We start from the raw sequence: 14,554 nt of genomic DNA on the forward strand, positions 1-14,554 counted from the left end.
CTAATAAAGTTTCAGTGGCTGAGAGAGTTCAAATAGAGTCTAGAGTCTTCTCAGGAGGTCATTCTTAACACAAGCTTCAGTTAGACATTGCTACCTATCATAACTCGCCAACCCCCAACCAAAACCATTCCAGCCAATCTTAAAGAACACCTAGGGCAATTTACAGGATTCTACAAAGGTCCCATGAACTTTGGGGAACTTAACCTACAACCTCCAAATGGGTCCCTGAACCAGATAAGTCCTGAAATTTAGAGGGCCCAACCTCTCCAGAACATCACCTGGAGGGATGTCAGTAATACGGGATAGAGAGATCTCCCTACCCCTATTCCTGACAGCCCCCTTTAACATGAAAAAGAACGGCCATAACCCAAGTACCCCTAAAGAGTGGAATAGAAAGATCAAAGGTGACGGTGGAGTTTACAGAGAAGGTAAGGTTTAACAAACAAAGATGACTACTGAATCATTAAACTGATATTTCTTTTATTCTCCAGTATCTTACAGCAACTAGAAGTAAAAACCTAAAACTGTGGAACTGTAACTCACACGAAACTCTGAAATCTGTTCTACAACTAATTATTGTGTTGTGCTTTGAAATTTATTGCTTTTTTATATGTTATTTTTCACAAAAAAAAAAGAACAAAAAGTTGCTTGTGATGATAAAAAAAAAATATATTCCTTCTCATCTCCTATATTCTGGAGTATCTGGAAGGAAAAAACTACTTGTTGAAGAGTGCTTTGAAAACTACTCCTTTTTTCTTTCTTTGCTTTGTACAAATGTTATATTATACAATAAAACAAAGTTTTTAAAAAAACTCTTTCTACAAAGAAAAGCCCAGGACCAGATGGCTTCACAGGGGAATTTCATTAAACATTCCAAAAGAACTAACACCAATCCTGCTCAAACTTTTCCAAAAACATTGAGGAAAATGGAACACTACCTAACTCATTCTATGAGGTGAGCACCACTTCAATACCAAAACCAGGTAAAGATGCTATAAAAAAGGAAAACTATAGGCCAATCTCCCTAATGAACATAGATGTAAAAATTCTCAACAAAATACCAGCAAATCGAAAGCAACAACACATTAAAAGAATTAGACACCACAACCAAGTGTGGTTTACACCAGGAATGCAAGGATGGTTCAACACAAGAAAATCAATTAATGTAATACAGAACATTAACAAATTGAAAGGGAAGAATCACACGATCAATGTGATTGATGCTGAAAAAGATTCCACATCCTTTTCTAACAAAAACACTTCAAAAGATAGGAATCAAAGGTAACTTCTTCAATATGATAAAGGGTATATATGAAAAACTGATAGCCAGCATCATAGTCAACGGAGAGAGACTGAAAGCTTTCTCCTTAAGACCAGGAATAAGACGAGATGCCCTCTGTCACCACTAATATTCAACATTGTACTACAAGTTCTAGCTAGAGCAATCAGGCAGGAAAAAGAAATAAAAGACATCCAAATTAGAAAGGCAGAAGTAAAACTTTCATTATTTGTAGACGACATGATACAATACTTGGAAAATCCTGAGACATCCACAGCAAAGTTACTTGAGCCAATAACAAATTCAGCAAGGTGGCGAGATATAAAATTAATGTGCAAAAATCAGTAACATTTCTACACACAAGCAATCCTAGTTAAGGAGTCAGTTAAGGAAAAAATTCCAATCAAAATGCAAACTGAAAGAATCAAGTAATTAGGAATGAACTTAACTAGGGACATAAAGGACTTGTACACAGAAAACTACATAACGTTGCTAAAAGAAATAAAAAAGATCTAAATAGGTGGGAAGACATTCCCTGCTCATGTAAAGGAAGGTTAAATATATAGTTAAGATGTCAATTCTACCCAAACTGATCTACAGATTCAACACAATACCAATCAAAATTCCAACAACCTACTTCGAAGATTTGGAAAAGCTAGTTACCAAATTCACCTGGGAGGGAAAGGTATCCCAAATAGCTAAAAGCATCCTAAAAAAAAAGAACGAAGTGGGAAGATTAACACTTCCTGACTTCAAAACCTGTCATAAAGCCACAGCAGTCAAAACAGCATGGTACTGGCACAAAGATAGACGTATTGACCAATGGAATCTAATTGAGAGTGCAGAAATAGACCACACCAAATCTAAGGTCAACTGATTTTTGACAAATCCACTGAACTGGGACAAAATAGTTTTTTCAATAAATGGGCATGGGAGAACTGGATATCAATAGCCAAAAGAATGAAAGAGGACCAGACCTTACACCCTATACAAAGTGGATAAAACTCCTAAATATAAAAACTAGCACCATAAAGCTTCTAGAAGAAAATGTAGGGAAACATCTTCAAGACCTAGTAATAAGAGGTAGCTTCCTAAACTTTCCTAAAGCACAAGCAAAAGAAAAAACAGATAAATGGGAACTCCTCAAAATCAAATGCTTCTGCCCCTCAAAATACTTCATCAAAAAGATGAAGAGTATGATTGCTGAATCATTAAATTGATTCTTTTTTTTTTTTTTTTTTTTTTTTTTTTGTGTCCGATATCCTGGAGCAGCTATAAGTGAAGACCTGGAATTGCGGGGTGGTGGCTCATGCCAGACTTCAAAGTCTGTTCTACAAGTGGTTGTTGTACTGTGCTTTCAAATTTATTACTTTTGTGTATATGTTATTTTTCACAAAAAGAAAAAAAGGCTATTCTTATGATAAAAATATTCCTCCTAGCCTCCCATATTCTGGGGCAGCTAGAAGGAAAAAACTGAGATGATGGTATGGTAGCCCATGACAAACTCTGGGATCTGTCCTTGTTGAAGAGTGCTTTGAAAACTCTTGCTTTTTTCTTTCCTTTGCTTTGTATATATATTATGTAATAAAAAAAAGTTTAAAAAATAACCAATAACTTGACCAGAGAGAATTATTGTTATAATTTTGGTGTATATACTTCCATCTTTTTACTTTTCTAGAATTTTTAAAATGGGATTATGCAGTAATATTGTTTTATAATATTTATTTTTCTTTAAAAAACTAAATGCAAAGCTTCTTTATAGCATTATATATTTCCCTGCACAATTTTTCTTCATTGATTTCCACTTTACTCTTTATTTCCTTTTGTACCGGTTTGAATCTGTTGTGTACCCCAGAAAGACTAAGTTCTTTTATCCTCATTTAATATTGCTGGGTGGGAGCTTTTTTATTGTTTTTATGGAGATGTGACCCACTCAATTATAGGTGATAACTTTTGATTAGATGGTTTCCATGGAGATGCATCTCCACCCATTCAAGATGGGATCACCGGGTGGGCCACGGTGGTTCAGTAGGTAGAGTTCTTACCTGCCATGCAGGAGACCTGGGTTCAGGAAAAAAAAAGATGGGGTTGCTTGCTTACTGGAGCCCTTTAAGAGGAAAACATTTTGGAAAAAGCTTTAGAGCCACTGGAACTGACAGAGCCACCAGAACCAACAGAACCCCAGGCAGCCAGAGACCTTTGGAGATTAAGAAGGAAAACACCTCTGGGAGAGTGTTATGAAATAAGGAGCCTGGAGTGAAAGCTAGCAGATGTCACTATACCCTTCCAAGCTGAGAGAGAGAATCCCCAAACTTTATCACCCTTTCCTGAATGAAGGTAACCTCTCGTTGGTGCCTTAATTTGGATATTTTCACAGCTTTAGAACTATAAAGTTGCAAATTATTAAATTCCCCTTTTTGAAGGAAAAAAAAAGAAATTATACTTTTATCATTAAGAGATGGCTGGGAAAGTCAGGAACATGTGCTCAGTGTCCACCTCCCAGCCTACCTCCACCTCCTTCTTTTCTATTGTGCAACGGTATTTCAGTCTGTTTCCATTCAACAAGTATGTGTGTGTGTGTGGGGGGGGGTGGGGTGGCTAGGTCTAATAAAAAAGCCTGCCTAGACCTTAAACCCAAAACTAGGAACAAGCAACCCCAGATATTTATCCAGGCAGGAATTCTCAGTGGCAGGGTCCCATCCCACCCCCAGGATTGAACAGATACTTTGCAAACAGCACAGGGTCTCTCCTCTTCAAAGCGAAGTCAGGTGAGTTGCCCAACCACTGACTCTAACCCAAGTAAATTGGCCTCAATGGTATCTCTTTTGCTCTTTTGGTCCCTTTGTGCTGTGTAGGTAATAAAAGTGGTCATTTGCTGAAAGTTTCTGTTATGCCTGAGCCTGTGCTCCTGTGATGAACCATGTGGCAATGCACTTCACAGATTCTGACACAGCAAGCAAGAAAATCAGAGAGCTGATTTTTCATCTTTCTATCTCTCTTGTGAGCTAAACTGAGGGGTGGCCTCTGTCTCTATCAGCCTGGGTAAAAGTACTAACCCACAACTGGGGAACCAAGGGCATGCTGATCCATCCTCTGGGGCTAAGGCCTCGATATACGACAATTCCTCTATGAATGCTAGGGGATTGGTTAGCTGGTTCCATATTGAGATCAATGAGGTTGGGGTTTCTACCGCCCAGCATATACTCCCCTGGCTCATGGCTTCTTGTATCTGCTATCATCCTGGAACCAGGCATACCTGCACTCAGGCCACCCAGACTAATCATGAGATTAGTGTAAGGCCAGACGTTATTCAGGAGACAATCAGAACTGAAGTGAGCAAATGAGATGAAAACGAAAGTGCAAGCTTTTACAGAGGAGATACAGGATATGAAAGATGGATAGGAGTTTGAAGCTGGGAGAGGATCTCTTCTCATGACTGTCCCAACTTTATGATGAGGGCATAACTTCCATCCTAGTCAACCAGGATGTGGAATAGTCTCAGCCACCTCCCATCCAACTCTGTCCTCCAACAGACTCTTAGTTAACTGGAGTTAAGAGGAGGAAGCAGGAGTGGGGGAGTGTTGGTTGACTACACAGCCACCACAGGCCCACCACAGTCAAGCGTGGCACAACCACAACCTTTGTCTGACTGGGTCCTTTAGGAGATTAAATGAATATATCTGGGGACCTGGCCTAAATTCCAACAAGGCCTTGGAATGATGAGAAAGTGTCTTGCTGCACCATTAGCCTGGCACACAGATATTCCACACCTGCCAGAGGAATTTAGCCCCTCAACAGATTACCAATTTGCAGCAATACAATCATGATTCTATTAGAAAGGCCTCCACAGAGTGGGGTGACTAGCTGTCTCCGCTCCTCACCCAAGGGCTTCTCCCAGAAGATACAATTGAGCAAGTTTATCTTACACTCTGTTTGGGGCAGGGGTTCCCCTGCTAGAGGAGTGGCCTCTGTGGTGACTGTCAGGTGAGCCAGTAGAAGGCATGCCTCTTAATCTGATGAGTCCTAGGACCTGCGGAATAGGTCAGCAGCCGCTCCTTCCTCTCACTGTCTCCCTCCCAAGCTGTGTTCTTATGGCTGCTGGAGCGAGAGTTCCAGGGAACACCATGGGCAGGGTCTCCAATAGGGAACTTTAGAAGAAATATGCACTGGGAGGAGGGCCACGGGCTCAGTGGAGACAGTCTGCCCTTGCTCAGCCCCCACCCACAATCCCTGAATGGGGGCAGTGAAGGAAGAGGAGGATTCTGCACATCTCCCTCTCCCTTCAGCCCAGCTGAGGACTCCAGCTGGGAGAGGCACCTCTCTATCAGACTTAACTAAACTAAAAATGGCCTAGAATTGGGGCAAAATCCCTGCCCGCCCACCCCCAACCCCCAACCCCCAAGGACTGAGGACCATATACTCCAGTGCGTGTTCAAACTGGGGGTGGTAAAACAAATCTTTATGGCTGTTTTGGATACAGGCATCCAGGTCACAGGTCACGAGTCACTATTATTCCATGAGACAGTAAACAGCATGGGGACAGGAGGTTACTGCTACCCAGTGGGTTGGTCCCCATGGCCTTTCAGCCATAGTGTGGCCATGTTTCCCCCTGAGAAATGCACTGTAGGAGTTGATGTCCAGCATCACTGTACCTCCCAGGAATGACCGCCAGGATGCAATCCCACATCCAGCAAATTCTAGTCATCACAATTGGGCAAGTGACAGGCTGTGCATCCCCAGGGCTCCCATATCCTCTCTACATTGTCTAGCAGTGGTAATGTTCCTTTACTTTCCAGGAAAGGAAAAGGGCATTACTAAACTCATAAAGAACCTTCTATCTGCTAGTGCCCTCCGCTCTACTCTCTCTCTGTCTCTAATAGCTGATAGTGGCCAATGTAAAAGGAGAGTGGAGCATGGTGGCTGATTACAGACTATCGCGGCTTGGATGCAGAAGTGCCCCCTATGGCACCCGCAGTCCCACATATTATGCTATTTGCATACTGGTGGCAACATAGTCCTCATCTCAGTATCTGGGCACCTCTATATCTGATTACATGAAAGGCAGGTACCTTCTACAGGTGACTTCTACAGTTTCAACTGTCCTACCTCCATTTGAGCTATAGATTTCTGCCACCTGAACCCATGCCAACTGATCCCTATAGCAGAAGGAGGGGGCAACAGGAATCTACAGACCCCTGGGTTTGGAGACCAAAATGCTCCCAGATGCAGCCCAGTGCTACCCCCCATTTGGGAGGCAACATCTGGTGTGCTATCAGGCCTTGGTGGAAACAGAATGGATCATCAAGGGCCCTCAGGTCCTCCATAGATGAGAAATTCCCATGATGTAATTAGTACACTCACTCAGGCAGTGCCCAACAATAGAGCAACATCAAATGGAAGTGATATATTCAGGATTATGCTTACATTCTCTAGGGTCCCTAGGGAATGACACACTTGCATGAGTGGGTGGCAGTGCTCCCCACCCCAAACAATGATTCTGTCACAGCATCAGAAAGGAGGTCCTTTCCCTCCCTGCATTGGCATTTTGGGCACCCCAACTCAAGGATGTCCCACCAGATGCTCAGCGCTGGTTCATTGATGGATCACCTAAGTTGAAGCCATCTGGCATCCACTGAGCAGCAGCAACTGTTTTCCTTGCGCTCCTCTTAGATCTGGAACACTCAGATCCAAGCACCCTTGTGTACCTTTTTACTAACTCATGGACCATTGCCAATGGCTTAGCAGCCTGGTCAAGTTCATGGAAGAAACACAACTGGAGAATCAAAAGTTCCCCAATGTGGGGAAGGGACCTTTGGAAACACTTGGTGGCATGGAAAGGCATCATTTATGTTACCCATGTTGACAGACATGGCAAGGGCCCGTATTACAATGATGATCATTGGAATGACGACAGAGAATGTACTTTTTACACCTGCAAGACTGGAGAGCCTCCTGGGAGAAAGAGAGAGGATGAGCCCTGCCCAGGGGATGAGTTTACCCCTCGTAACATCCATGAAATAATTGAACTTGCCATTGACGCTTCCATCCACAGATTCACTATCAATTTGGACAATTAGGAGCTATTCCTACAGGGGCTGCACCAGGCCACTCACGACAAGTGAACTACATCGGCCCTCTCCTGTCATCCCAAGGTATGTCCTACACCTTGGTCACAGCAGACACCTATTCAGGCTATGGTGTTGCCTTTTCCAGTTCATTTAGCAGACATAGTACCTACATGGAATACCTTGGAAAAGCAACTTTGCCACCCATTCAAGTATCCAGATAACATCCCCTCTAACCAAGGACCCCACTTTACTGCACAATCCCCTCAACAATGGTTCCCCAGACTCACAAAATTAGATGGACTTTCCATGTCACCTAAGACCCACAGGCAGCCAGCACTGTGGAGAACTTTAATGGTTGTCTAAAAAAGGCAAAGCTGCTTTTCCAAGATATCCCATGTAGATACTGTGCAATCTTCAATAGCAGAGTGAGTGTTATGTGTATGTGTGTATATATGTATCACTAGAATCTATCAGTGGCATACATATAGTATGTGGCACTACATGTAGTGGCATACATGTAGTATGTGGCAAATGTCGACTCTCTTACTAGATGGACTGCCTACCTTACTAAGGCTCTCTGGAAGCTGAACTCAGCAGTTCCCTGAAAGGGAAACGCGGCCTAATCCTGCTTCCTAGCACAGGGGGGAGGAAGGAAGGTAGGGGAGGAATCCAGATTTTGTTGTATGTCCGCTCTTACACCCATCAAGATGAGAATTAGGCCTGAAAGGGGAGACAAGGACACACCACTTGGGATTCTCCTTTTCAGTCACTGTCAGGGGATCATCCTGTTTTTTACCCCATTAACCCCTCCCACATAATTCCCAGGATGATGGGAAACCAGGCTGAGGGATGGGATGACAGAAGCCAGCCTAGAAGCACTTAACACACATGGGGTGACAATCCAGTGGGCAGGACCAGGGAGGCCTGACAATGGCATAATGAAGGTTAGTGGGTGAAGTCGACCCCTGGTTGGGACACCAGAACCCTTGGAAATAGTTATAGGATATCTCTGAGAAGTCCTAACAACTCCCATCTATGAGGAAGGGGTAAAAGTGGACCAGAGAATATGGGTAAGGCACTCATATCAATGGGAAAGAGGTGAGATCAAGGCAAGGGACAGAGAGACTGGGTGGCTTTAGAAGGAAAAAAATAATACTGTAAATAGGCCAAGAAAAGTATCTCCCACAGGAAGTAGATGCGTGGTTGCCTTAGTTACTGCTCCTCTCTCTTATTTCCTACAGATTTGACCTGACAACAATCTGGAAGGAAGACAACTTCATCCTGACCAGGGCCAACATGGTGGCAGGGAATCTGATTGACTCCTGAATCTACCAACAGATCCTTCACTCTCTCCCCTCTCCTTGCTGAAATCTGGATAGACACTAGAGCTAATTTTTCTTGACTCACATTTGAACTAACACCAGGAAACCTTTCAGTCATACCCTGTGAGAAAGATAACAGCACAGCCATTGGCTGTGCACTCTTCTTCTCTATAACCCTGGTCAATCTGTCAGGATACATCAACTCCCAATAGAATGAAATTGGCAAATGGCTCAGTTATCTTCCCATTAGCATCTCCAAGATAACCAGTGACTCTCTAGGGGAGGGCTGTGCCTCAATAGGATTTTCTGCATAGTTCATTGGACAGTGACAGAACAATGAGCTCTCAGGTTTTCTGACTGTCCCCTTGAAAATTCATAACTAATCTGCAACACAGGGTTTGAAAATCATATTGCTTTAGACTTCCACCTAGTTCAACCAGTAGGAGTATGTGCTATTGTTAAAACCTCCTGCTATACATGGGTTAATGCCATAGGGAAGGTAGAACTGGAGGCGATGAAAATCCAGTGGCAAACCCACTGGCTGCAAAGGGTAAAAACAAATTTTCTGTGGGACCTTCAGACCTTCAGTTGTCTCCTAGGGATTAGGAGGGCATGAATGCAACCATTACTTCAGATAGGTCTAATCACATAGGTGAAGCCCTCCTAATGTGCTGCAACTGCTGGTGTTCCCAAACACTTATGGTTAACACTGTTGAAAGCCACGGGGCTGGCAACTCCAACCCGAATCTGCCTTCATGTACAAAATGGGAAGTAAGCTTATGTTGTGGAATCTAATGTGGAGGACTAGACTAGGTCTGGCTGAAAGGCTAAGGGGTGGACTAGTTGGGGAGTCACAGACACACTCAGTGGCCATCTCCCAGCATTCACCTACACCTCCCCCTCCACCACCCCCCCACCACCACTGTGTGACACCGTTTCAGTCCGTTTCCATTTCACAAACCAGGGGAAACATCAGGTCTAACTAAAAGGCCTGAACAAACCTTAAACCCAGAATCCGGGAACAATCAGCTTCAGATGCTTATCAGGGCAGGAATTTTCAGTGGCAGGGCACCCTCCCCCTCCCCCTCCTGGGGTGAAAAAATATTTCATACTCAAACAGCACAGGATCTGTCCCTTCTGAAGCAAAGTGGGGCGTGCAAAGCTGCCATCCACCAACATTGACCCAAGCAGACCTGCCACAATAGGATCTCTTCCCCTGCTCTTTTGTACTCTTTGTGCTCTGTAAGTAAAAAAGCAGTCATTTGCTGAAAGTTTCTGTTATGCCTGAGCCTGTGTTCCCAGGATGCACTGTGTAGCAATTTGTTCCACAGAGATTACATATATTAGTGTTCTTAGTAATAGGGGAAAAAAAAAACCCTTGAAACTTTAAGGACACCACTGAATCAAAGTTCCCCACCCCCTTTTCTGTAGCACTTCCTTTATATGGAACCATGTGAAACTAGCCAGTTCCCCAACTGGTATGGAAAACAGGGTATGGAATAAGTGGTGTTAGCTGTCTATGGAGTAACTATGCAATTCTATATAATTTCGAGTCTTTTAAAACAATTTTTTAATATTTTTGGTATACTGACTTAGCACTGTTTTCCTTTTAGGCTGGATAATTTTTCCTAGATTTCAACAGCTCTCAGATTTATTTGAAATGATGAATCCATTGCAGTAGAACAAAAGAAATGTAGGTTCTTTGTGTTTGGTAAAAAGATACTACTTTACTATGTGTATACGACAGTCCAAGGTCTATAAAATTTATTACAATAAAGAAAACTATGCCTCAAGGAACCTCCAGCCTAAAAAAAAAGTCAAATTAACAAAGCACAGATCCATATGAAACATAAACACTAAGAGAGGACCCTATTCAGGCTTCCCTTAGAAGCCTAAGGGAAACAGGACTTAAGTAAAGTGACAACAGTTTGGCAGATGGAATAAGGAAGAGGGTCTTCGGGAAAAAAGAGATGACTTTTTGAAGCATGTGAGGGGATGTAGAAAAGTGAAAAACAGTTTGGAATAAAGAGAGTTATTTGATTGGCAAAAAATACTGCAACTCACAGTTAAAAGACTCTTAGTGAAGCCCTCCAATTTCAAGATGAGGGAAAAAATGAGACCCAAAAGGCCAACAAGTTTTACCCAGTGCTAATGAGTAGCAATGATCGCAAAAATTTCAGGTCTTTGATTATTCTTCATTAAGTACACTTGGAAAACACTGGACCAGGTGTCCTTAAAGAATCCAAAATAAATACAAAAATCATCTTCAGAGAACTTAGAACATTGCTGAAGTGACATAACATAAAAAATTTAGAAAAAAATACAAAAACAGAATGTAAAATGTTTTGTTTTGTTTTAAGTGCCAGATAATGCTCTAAAAATACAGTAGTCTTTTGGAAGATTAGGAACAAAAAAAAAAAAAACAAGAAGAAGGAATCCAAAACCAAATCAGTGATTGCTGAAGGAGTATTTGAAGAAAAAATGATCTTGATGACTTGTGTTCAGAATGGCATGTGAATTGAAAGGGAAGAAACTAGAGAGAAATTAATTAAGAGTAAATTTTTAAAATCCTGAAAAAAAATACAGAAAATGAAAACAAAAGGACAGATCAGGCTGCTCATGTTTACGAAATAACTTCAAATTTTTAAAAGACCAGTTACAATGTATAACAGCTGCATGAATTCCAAGTATTAAGAAGTTTAGAAGGAGGTTTGACCCACTAATTTCTACCAACAGACCACTTACTAACTAAACCGTGCTATCAAAACAAAACCATGGAATGAAAGAATTCTATATTCCAGAGAACTGCAAACTTTGAGAGCATCTTTTTTTATTATTGTTTTAGGAGGGAATTGTGGTTTGGTTTTACATATCAAGGTACCAATCAACTTGCTCTAAAATCCATAAAACTACAATGTGTCCAGTGATAGAATAAACTATATATTCAGGAAGGTAGCACCAGGAAAAGTCCTACTTGTCAACAGGAGCCAGTATATTTGTAAGATCTCATTCACCATTTTACTAGCCAGGAAGAGTATCTTAAATTTAGTCAATGATATCATACCATCAAATCGGTATTACAATATGAGAACCCTGAGACAATTACATGTACAATGCAATGATCCAAAATCACCAGGTGATTAACAACTATTAGGTAAAATGACTTGTTAAATTTTCAAATGTTTTGCAGAAAGCCTCAGGCATCCATATAAAGGCTGGTGTTCTCTACCATCTTGAAATAAAACAAAACTAGGACTACTACAGACCAGGAATCAAAAATAGCTTTACAAACAGGAGCAAAATTGTAGGTTTTACTGAGGACATCACTTAATTTAACCCCAGCTGATCAGGAGCAGGAAACCACACTGCTGTTTTCATCAGTGAGTAGGAAACAAATAAGATAACGGATTGGCTGGAGCAGAAGAGTCTATAGTTAAAATGAATTTTTTGATGCGATTATTGAGAATTCACTAAGAGTCAAGAAAGAGCATCTAGGGCTGCCCCAAGATGAGTATATCTATAGCTGTGTGATTAAAGTAGAGAAAAGATACACTTGAGCTTGGGGGTGGTTTTTTTTTTCACCCCCTTCTCTAGTCACCTCCTCGGCACGCCTCCTCCCTCGATTAAACAGGAAAGAAAGTGCGCCCAGCAAAAACACAGGCCATTGCTCACGGTTTGTCACCACAACAAACCGGAGGTTAGACCTGCGCTCCTGGAGGCCGAGCCTCAGGTCTTGGTTGCTAGGTACAAAAACGGCCTCCTCCCCGTGAACAGTGTGGCCCTAGTCCAAGGAGGCTGGTTGTCCCCCCACCTTTAAAACAAACAAACAAAAACACGCAAGCTTTGAAAGTGGCGACGGGCGCAAAAGTTTCCCTTTGAGCCAGACCTCTAGATCTGCCTTGCACAGATACACATCAGGTGGGCTGGTCCCCTGCAGTCTCCACCATCACTACAAATTACAAACCTAACGATTACAGAACATTAGCGGAGAGGACAAGAACGCTTCCACACCCACCCCACCACTATCCTTTCCAGACACCGCTTCCTGATCCCAAACTGCACAAATAACTAAGAACCATGGCGATTAGCAGAGCCGTGAAATACACACGCACAAGGCACACACTGGAAACCTGCCACGACAGTCAGGAAAAAACCGGCCGGGTAAGGATACGCAAGGCGGCCCCCTGTCATTTGAGGACAACAACACGCCTAGGAGCGAAGTGGCAGAGGAGTTCCCCGAAAACAAGCCCGGAGCCTCCCCACTTTCCCGGGAACGCCAGCCCCTCCCGCCACCGTAAGCGGCAGGGGCCGCAGACCGCGGCTCGGGGTCCCGGGCGGGGTCCCACTGAGGGCAGCGCCCCCCGCAGGCCGGGCGCCCACGGAGAGCTCGCAGCCGGTCCGGCCCCTCCTCCGGGAGCGGATGGGAGGTCGCTCCCAGCCCAGGCCCCCGCTCGCCCGCCGGCCCGCTCGCCCGCCCTGACTCACCGCCGGTGTGTCTGGTTCTCAGCCGCGAGCTGGGGCTGCCGTGAGGAGGCGGCGGAGGAGACGAGATCCGGGGCCCCGCCACCGGGTCATCATACCCCTGAGCTAGCCGGCCCAAGCCCCGGCCCCCGCCCCCCGGAGCCGCCCCCGCGCCCGTCCCGCGGCGGGGAGCCTCCTCAGCTTTCCACCCGTCCCACCACCCCGGCCCCTTCCCGCCGCCGCCGCCGCCGCCGCCTCAGCCCCGCGCGCTCCCGCCTCGGCCTCCCGCTGCCATCCGGGGCCACAGCCAGGCCCCTCGCTCCGCAGCCGCCGTTGTCATCAGACCCGATTAGTTGAGTGCCGAGCGACCGCCCCCATCCGGCTGGCCCCGCCTTGTCGGAACTATTCACCCGCCGGGCGCCATGATACCTACTGAGGCGGAAGTGTCGAAGAGAGGGACGGCTAGGCAGACCGCATAGTAATGATGGCAGTGGGAGTCGGTGGACCTCCGTGGGGAGCCAGCGTGGATTGAGTACGGGGGCCGGTTTCTTGGTCCTCTCCGCACGGCAGACTCCGCGGTGCTTTAAAGGTGCTTGGTGGCGGTAGGGGGTCCAGCTGTAAAATGTCATCCCAGTCAGTGTGACGTCATCACAGCCCGGTGTGACACCCCCAGAGATTAGGCAGCGCGCTGAGAGGCAGCGCCTACCCGGGAAATCTCTCTGCTTTTGAGAAATTACCTCAGTTTAGGATTTAATGTTTTAGTTGCCACCTAGAGATGTTCTAGCACTGTGACACCCGTGTGCGGAATCTGTACGCCTCCACATGACACTTTGGAGGGTGAGGGGGACGGTCTCTCCTATTCCGCCTTGGGAACCTGTGTTTGCATTGGGAGGTGAGAAGGAATAGCTGTGCTCTGAATCCAACCCCTCAAATCATGCAGTGAGCGAATGCTAACATCAGAATTATCTTGCCTCTACTTGGGGATAGCTAAGCTGGGTATTCAAGAAACCGCACGTATTGGGCACAAAATTCTGAGAAAACAGACACTGAGTGAGACAGCTGCTATCCTAAGAGAAAAGCAAGTGCTATCTCCCAATGCCAAGAGATTCTGTAGGATTTCAAATATACCTTAGACTGTGTGAAATGTTCTCACTCCAAAAATGGAGAACATTTTTAAGTATACTGTATAATATGTGCCTCTTTCAAGTGAAAGAGGCAGCAATGATCTTAGCCCTGGAAACTGACTGTCCAGCATCATGGGTATTTGCTTATCCTCTTTGAGGAGGGGGGCAGATGTTGCTAAGACAGGATTTTGCTATCAAGCTGTAGTCCTCAGATTTCACTCATTAACCATCCTTGACCTCCTTTATCTCACACACCAAAAAAAAGAAAGAAAGAAAAAGCCAAAATGTTTGTGAAGAGGT

The 14,554-nt window shown here is 44.3% G+C and overlaps 1 protein-coding gene across 3 annotated transcripts in view; it reads right to left on the reverse strand.

Annotated features, from left to right (window-relative positions):
• HIPK1 (homeodomain interacting protein kinase 1) overlaps window positions 1-13,757 on the reverse strand; it is a 67,612-nt gene extending 53,855 nt beyond the window's left edge. For 2 of the 3 annotated variants that reach the window (XM_077119820.1, XM_077119819.1), the window contains exon 1: window positions 13,564-13,757. The gene's annotated coding sequence lies outside the window, so the exon portion shown is untranslated. Of the gene's footprint in view, window positions 1-13,154; window positions 13,292-13,563 lie in introns of those variants that run through there. The other variant, XM_077119821.1, reaches the window with a different exon arrangement.
• Window positions 13,758-14,554: the final 797 nt, after the last annotated feature.

Source organism: Tamandua tetradactyla, chromosome 11 (genome assembly GCF_023851605.1).
Source record: "Tamandua tetradactyla isolate mTamTet1 chromosome 11, mTamTet1.pri, whole genome shotgun sequence".
In the NCBI taxonomy this organism is placed as follows: Eukaryota; Metazoa; Chordata; class Mammalia; order Pilosa; family Myrmecophagidae; genus Tamandua; species Tamandua tetradactyla.